Raw genomic sequence first — 7,500 nt, 5'->3', positions numbered from 1 at the left:
AAAAAGCAAGCAAGCAAGAAAATGCAGGGTCTTTTTTCTTTTTTTTCTTTTTTTTTTTTTTTGTCTTTGTTAATGCCAGGCCATTCATTTTATTTTAGTTTTTCCTTTAAGATTGTATTTTCAGGGGCTGGAGAGATGGCTCAGAGGTTAAGAGCACTGACTGTTCTTCCAAAGGTCCTGTCTCAAAAAAAAAAATCAAATTAAAATGTGAACTAAAACAAAGAAGGGGCTTTTTGTTTTTGCTTTTTTTTTTGTTTTTTTTGTTGTTGTTGTTGTTGTTGTTGTTGTTGTTTTTGGATTTTTCGAGACAGGGTTTCTCCGTAGCTTTTTGTTTCCTGTCCTGGAACTAGCTCTTCTAGACCAGGCTGGACTCGAACTCACAGAGATCCGCCTGCTTCTGCCTCCCAAGTTCTGGGATTAAAGGCGTGTGCCACCGCCTGGCGGGCTTTTGGTTTTGTTTTGTTTTCTAAGAAACCTGAAAATGACTGAATTCAACAATTATCCAAGTTCAGCAAGAAGGTAGTGTTTCCCAGCTTCAAGCAGAAAGCAGCAAATATGCATATCTAGGCCCTGTCACCAGAAGAGGGCACTAGATTCCCACCATGTGGTTTCTGGAAAGTCCAGAAATTCCATCTCTCCAGTTCTGATTCTTTCCATCACTGCAGGCAGGCAGGCCTGCATTTAGTGAGAGAGTGGACACCATTCTTCGTTCCTTCCTGTTTCTCATGCATTTGTGTCTGTCACATCCTGGGTAACCAGAGGGTCTGCCACCTATGCCTGAGACGTAGCTTGGGACTGGGGGAAGGGAGAGAGTGGGTGCCCCCCCCCCCGGGGGAGCCTTGGGCAGAGGATTCCCTGCAGGAGGCCTCATCCCCTCTCAGGAGCCCATGGGGAACGTGTGAAGGGAAGGTCAACATACAGTCAGTCCTGCACAGCTGAGGACAATTTATTTATGCTCCTGCATTGCTGGTGGGAATGCAAGCTGGTCCAGCCCCTTGGGATGTCAGTGTGGCGATTTCTCAGAGAAGTAGGAAACAACCTTCCTCAAGACCCAGCAATACCACTTTTGGGTATATATCCAAGATTTCTGTTCAATTGAATCTTAAAGTGTGCCACCACCGCCCAGTCAGAGAGAAGAATTTTTTTTTTTTGAGAAGAATTTTTTTTATGATTTATTTAACTTTATATGTGCAATGGTGTGAGGGTGTCAGATCACCTAGGAACTGGATTTACAATCACGTATGAGCTGCCATATGGGTACTGGGAATGCAAACCACTTCCTCAGAGCCACCGAGCCATCTCTCCAAGCCAAAATTACATTTCTCTGGGTGTGCCTGTGTGTGTGTGCGCGCGCGTGCGCGCGCACGGGCACATGTGTTTTAGCTTTTGAACTAACCAAGATGAATGGTTCCATATCTGGCAGAGAGGCAGGTGGATCTCTGGGAGTTTGAGGCCAGCCTGGTTGACAAGAGCTAGTTCCAAAGACAGGCTCCAAAGCAACAGAGAAACCCTGTCTTGAAAATCAAAACAAAAACACAAACCAAAAAAATAAAATAAAATAAAACATAAATTAAATGAGAGAGAGAGAGAGAGAGAGAGAGAGAGAGAGAGAGAGAGAGAGAAATGTCAATTTGTCAATTTTCAGACAGGAAATAAGAAAAAACAAAACCATAATGTCACAAAGATGACAGACTGGTTTATATAGTGAATTAAAGGTATTATACAGAGAAACCCTGCACCAAAAATAAAAAATAATAAAAGAAGAAAACAGAGAAAAAAGAAAGAAGGAAGGAAGGAAGGAAGGAAGAAAGGAAGGAAGGAAGGAAGGAAGGGAAAACAGGTGTTTTCCTTTTTTTCTTTGTTTATCTCAGGTTATTTATTTTTATTTATTTTTTTTTCTAAAATTGCAGCAGCAGCAGTATATTTTGGGAAGCTGACTACTTTCATGGAAGTGTTCAGAAAGAAGTCCTGGGCCATGCATGTAGTGAGTGAGATAGATTGTCTGGAGCATAAATAAAAAGCCAATTCCTGCCTCAAAATAGAAAAAAAAATCAAGTTAAAATGTGAAATAATAAAATAAATAAGGGTTTTTTTTTGTTTGTTTGTGTGTTTTTTTGTTTTTTGTTTTTTTTGCAATGAGTGAATTCAACAACTTTCAATTTCCCAACTCCAACAGGAAAGGCAGCAGATATCCATATCAAAGAGGTCCAGTGAAGCTGTAGCCACACCCTTTAATGTTTGTGTTACAAAGACACAGAGTTAGGAAAGAAATGATCTTGATCTTTTTTTCAGGAGATCTGAAAACTCAAAACAGCAACCAAACACAAACCAAGTAGGAAGAAATGACTTGGCAGACAGGCAGGAGGATGTCAGTGAGTTCAAGGCCAGCCTCACCTACCAAGGACATTCCAGGACTGTTCCCTAGATAAACCCTGTCTCACAAAACCAAACACACACACACAAAAAAAAAAAAAACAGAAAAATTAGGAAATTGTTCCTGAAACACCACAAACCAACTAGATGGCACTTAATAGCAATCAAAGGTGGGTGAAATATAAAACGGAGAGAAATTCTTTGATGAAATCCAACCTCCTAGCCAGGCGGTGGTGGCTGGCGCACGCCTTTAATCCCAGCACTCGGGAGGAAGAGGCAGGCGGATCTCTGTGAGTTTGAGGCCAGCCTGGTCTACAAGAGCTAGTTCCAGGACAGGCTCCAAAGCCACAGAGAAGCCCTGTCTCAAAAAACCAAAAAAAAAAAAAAAAAAAAAAAAAAAAAGAAAAAGAAATCCAACCTCCTTTCTTGGTCAAAGCCGTACAGCCAATAGAACTAGAAGGAACATGTGTCCACCTCTCAATTAAAAAAAAAAAAAAAGCCGTGCAGTGGTGGCGAACACCTTTAATCCCAGCACTCAGGAGGCAGAGGCAGGCGGGTCGCTGTGAGTTCGAGACCAGCCTGGTCTACAAGAGCTAGTTCCAGGACAGGCTCCAAAACCACAGGGAAACCCTGTCTCGAAAAACCACAAAAGAAAAAAAAAAAAGAAAAAGAAAAAGAAAACAAAAGAAAAGAAAAAGAAAAAAAGAAAGAATATTTAACAAGTGGTGCTGGCATAACTGGATATCAACATGTAGAAAAATGAAAATAGACCCATATCTATCTCCATGCACAAAACTCGAGTCCAAATGGATCAAAGACCTCAACATAAAGCCAGCCACACTGAACCTTATAGAAGAGAAAGTGGGACGTACACTCAAACGCATTGCCACAGGGAACCACTACTTTCTAAATAGAACCCCAGCAGCACGGACACTGAGGAGAAATAATATATTAATGGGATCTCCTAAACCTGAAAAGCTTATGAAAAGCAAAGGACACGGTCAACAAGACAAAACGACGGCCTTACAGAATGGGAAAAGATCTTCACTAACCCGGTCCACATCAGACAGAGGTCTGATCTCCAAAATACACAAAGAACTCACGACATTGGTCATTTCAAGAACAAGTAATCCAGTTCACAAAATGGAGTACAGACCTAAACAGAAAACTCACAACAGGCGAATCTAAAATGGCTGAAAGACACTTAAGGAAATGTTCAACATGCTTAGTCATCAGAGAAATGCAAATCCAAACAACTCTGAGATTCCATCTTACACCTGTAAGAATGGCCAAGATCAAAAACACTGATGACCACTTATGCTGGAGAGGTGGTGGGGAAAAGAGAATACTCCTGCATTGCTGGTGGGAGTGCAAGCTGGTACAGCCCCTTTGGACGTCAGTGTGGTGATTTCTCAGAAGGGTAGGAAGCAGCCTTCCTCGAGACTCAGTCATACCACTGTTGGGTATATGTCCACAGGATGTTCAATCGTGCCACAAGGACACGTGCTCAACTATGTTCACAGCAGCTTTGTTTGTCATAGCCAGAACCTAGAAGCAACCTAAATGCCCCTCGACCCTCGTTCGAAGAACGGATAAGAAAAAATTGTGGGCCGGGCGGTGGCGGCGCACGCCTTTAATCCCAGCATTTGGGAGGGAGGCAGAGGCAGGCGGATCTCTGTGAGTTCGAGACCAGCCTGGTCTACAAGAACTAGTTCCAGGACAGGCTCCAAAACCACAGAGAAACCCTGTCTTGAAAAACCAAAAAAAAAAAAAAAAAAAAAAAAAAAAAAAAAAGTGCCGGGCGGTGGTGGCGCACGCCTTTAATCCCAGCACTTGGGAGGCAGAGGCAGGCGGATCTCTGTGAGTTCGAGACCAGCCTGGTCTACAAGAGCTAGTTCCAGGACAGGCTCCAAAACCACAGAGAAACCCTGTCTTGAAAAACCAAAAAAAAAAAAAAAAAAAAAAAAAAAAAAAAAAAAAAAAATAAAAGAAAAGAAAAGAAAAGAAAAAAAAAAAAGAAAGAAAAAAATGTGGTACACAATGGAGAGTAGAAAAAAAAAACCCGACATATTGGATTTTGCATGAAAATAGATGGAGCTAGAAAACATTATTTTGAGTGAGGTAACCCAGACAGACCCAGAAAGACAATTATCACATGTACTCACTCATAGGTGCTTTTTAAACATAAAGCAAAGAAAACCAGTCTACAAACCACAACCCCAGAACTTAGACAACCATGTGGACACCAAGAGAGACTTACATAGATCTAATCTACATGGGAAGTAGAAAGCAGAAAAAGACAAGGTCTCCTGAGTAAATTGGGAGCATGGGGACCTTGGGGGAGGGCTGGGGGGGAGGGGAGATGCAGGGAAGGGAGCAAAGAAAAAATGTAGAGCTCAATAAATCTCAATGAAAAATTAAAAAAAAAAAGAAGAAGAATACTCTGTAGACTGTGGCTATATAGACGTCCTGGAAGAAGACGCTGTTGGAACGGATGTGCTCAGATCATCTCTGTAGGGCTATGATTTACAAGTTAACTTTCTAGCTTTTCAGTTGTTGCATGAGGTGACTACAGATTCAATAAAACCCAATTGGATCCTTCCTACTGGTGTAGGCCAGTGTTTCCTTACAACCAGACTGCAATTCTAGGCAATAATGTTGACATGATGGGAGTCAGCAAGGAGGAGTTGGGCGTCATTAAAAGTTTGGGATTTTGGGGTACAGTGAAGACTCATTTGGGCACCAGAAACCTTAACAGATAATCTCACACATTTGAGCCACATACGTCCCTTAAAGTAGGTAGGTAGGTAGGTAGGTAGGTAGGTAGGTAGGTAGGTAGGTTGGTTGGTTGGTTGTTTCCCCCACCTACTTGGGTTAGGGTCTGAGAATCCATTATCAAGGAAAGCCCTAGGGAAGCAAAATCCCTAGGGAAGGGTTTGCAACCACAAAGAGAGGCATGGCCCAAGCTCACACGCCTAGGGATGGCACTACTCCCTTACCGAGGACTGGGACCTCCTAAATCGATTAGCAAACATGCTCATGTCAGTGGTGTCATCTCATCCCTGGGGTACGATTTGGTTTTGGAGTATGATTTGTTTCTTGGTTCTGTTGCCCTAAATCCTGCCTCTCTGACCCCCGGAGAAACATCCAATAGACCTTCTTGCTTTGAAAGCAAAAGGATGAATCTAGATGCTGCCATTTACAATGAAGACCAAACAGAAGTCACCCCAGTTCCTCCCGTTTGCGGAAGGAGTTATCCCACCACAGGTTACATGGAATAAGCAAAACTCTTGGAAGCCCCTCCTTTGGGCTGAGTTTCCCACACAGCTCTGACGATGCAGGAGGATGCCGAGAGCCCAGTTGGTGCCTCAGCCCGATGCCTGCATCTGTGCCTTGGCAGCAGCTATTCATCTCTTGCCACTCAGAGAGAGTCCAATTCCCTTAAGTTTATCCTTCCCTAAGTGCTCATTCACTTCAGAGGACTCAACCCTCATCCTCCGTATCCTCCTGGCCTAATTTCTCATATTACTGAGTATGAATACCTGTTCAGGAGAGGGAGGAAGGGTCATTCATGAAAAAAGTGAGTGTTCAACTAACTAGCTCCCCATGGGTGAAGGAAGTAGTGAAAAGATTTTAATGACGCAGAGAGAAATTTCTAGTTTTGGAAGGAGGAGATCCTGAACGGCTCCCTCTGTGTCGCAGGAGAGACTCCCGGAAAGGAAACCTCAGGTTCCGGTCGGTCGGTCAGTTCGGGGAGAAATATCAGCAAGGAGGTAAAGGCCGTGCCTCACGACATCAGCAGTCCCTTCTCTGGAAATTCTACGGTATCCCAGAGAGCTCTCAGAATTTTGTGATGTCACTCGTGTCCTAGAAACGCCAACTGCCCTCAAGACACACTGTCTCGGTGCCTTCTAGACTCACTTCTAGACACGTCGTCTCGACTGATGAGTCTACTTGCAAGAGAGAGAATGGAGAGGAGATCGTGGAGAGGCCAGAGGGAGGAAGAAGAAAGCTGGCCCCAGATCTCACAGGCAAACATGGAGAAATAAGTGGTTGGTCCTGGGGAAGACGAAATGAGTTCACCACTAGCAGGGACTAGAGAGATCTCTGGATGTGATGGCTTTGAGACTTCCAGGGCTAGGGCTCAGGAACTGGGAGGTTTCTGGGATGCCCAATAGGCCTGCCTGTCTTGTTTCTCTGAGTTCCTAAAGGGCCAAGCCACATCAAAGATTCATGATAGTTGATTTGACAAAGTCGGGAATAGACAAGGAGTGCGGAAGGAGTCAGTGAGATTTCAATATCAGCATTGCACATCATCTCCCCCCCCCCCCCAAGTCCTTTTCGTTGTGGAGCAGTAATAATAGAGAAAGGGCAGTAGTGCCCTGCCAAAGCCCGATTTTTACCATGCCTTATATCACAGCCATTAGCAGGGTTGAGGCATCAAGTGCTGCAGTCAGTCAGTCAGTCAGTCAGTCAGTCAGTCCTCCTGTGACCCCCTAATGTTTCTGGCTTCCCAGTTAGGAATGACACCCTGGTCTCCAGTTCAGCCTGAGAGGAGCTCGTTAGAGCCAATGGATGAGAGAGTGGGAAGAGACTGCAATTTTTTTCTTTTTCCCTTCTTCTTTTGTCTTTTTCCTTTCTTTCTCTGTTTTGCTGTTTTGTTTTGATTTTCAAGAAAGGGTTTCTTTGTGTATTTTGGTCTGTTCTAAAACTCACTCTGTAAATCAGGCCATCCTTGAACTCACGGAGATCTGTGTGTGTAAGTGCTGTGATTAAAGGCACGCCCCCACCCCCACACACCACAGTCCGGCTGAGACTGTAATTTCTTGTTAGTTCTGGGTGTCCTGGGCTGTTAGTAAGTGACGATGGCTCTGTGTTGTGAATCTTTGTGAATCCAGACTATGTTCTGCCCATCAATGACATGAGTCTGAAGCATCAAGCTAGTGACTTGGGCACCCACCCCTATACTACCTGAGGTCTCTGAAGTCACGGTGCATCCTCTCTATAGCTCTGAATAAGGCTTAGAAAGCCTTCCCCTGGGTCACCTTGTGCAGAGGAAACCAGGTAACCTCTGAGAGACATGCACCACCTTCCTACAGAAAGAAGGGATGACTGACTGACTAATAC

Source organism: Chionomys nivalis, unplaced genomic scaffold (assembly GCF_950005125.1).
Source record: "Chionomys nivalis unplaced genomic scaffold, mChiNiv1.1 scaffold_171, whole genome shotgun sequence".
Classification (NCBI taxonomy): domain Eukaryota; kingdom Metazoa; phylum Chordata; class Mammalia; order Rodentia; family Cricetidae; genus Chionomys; species Chionomys nivalis.
Note: the sequence above shows the minus strand (reverse complement) of the source record.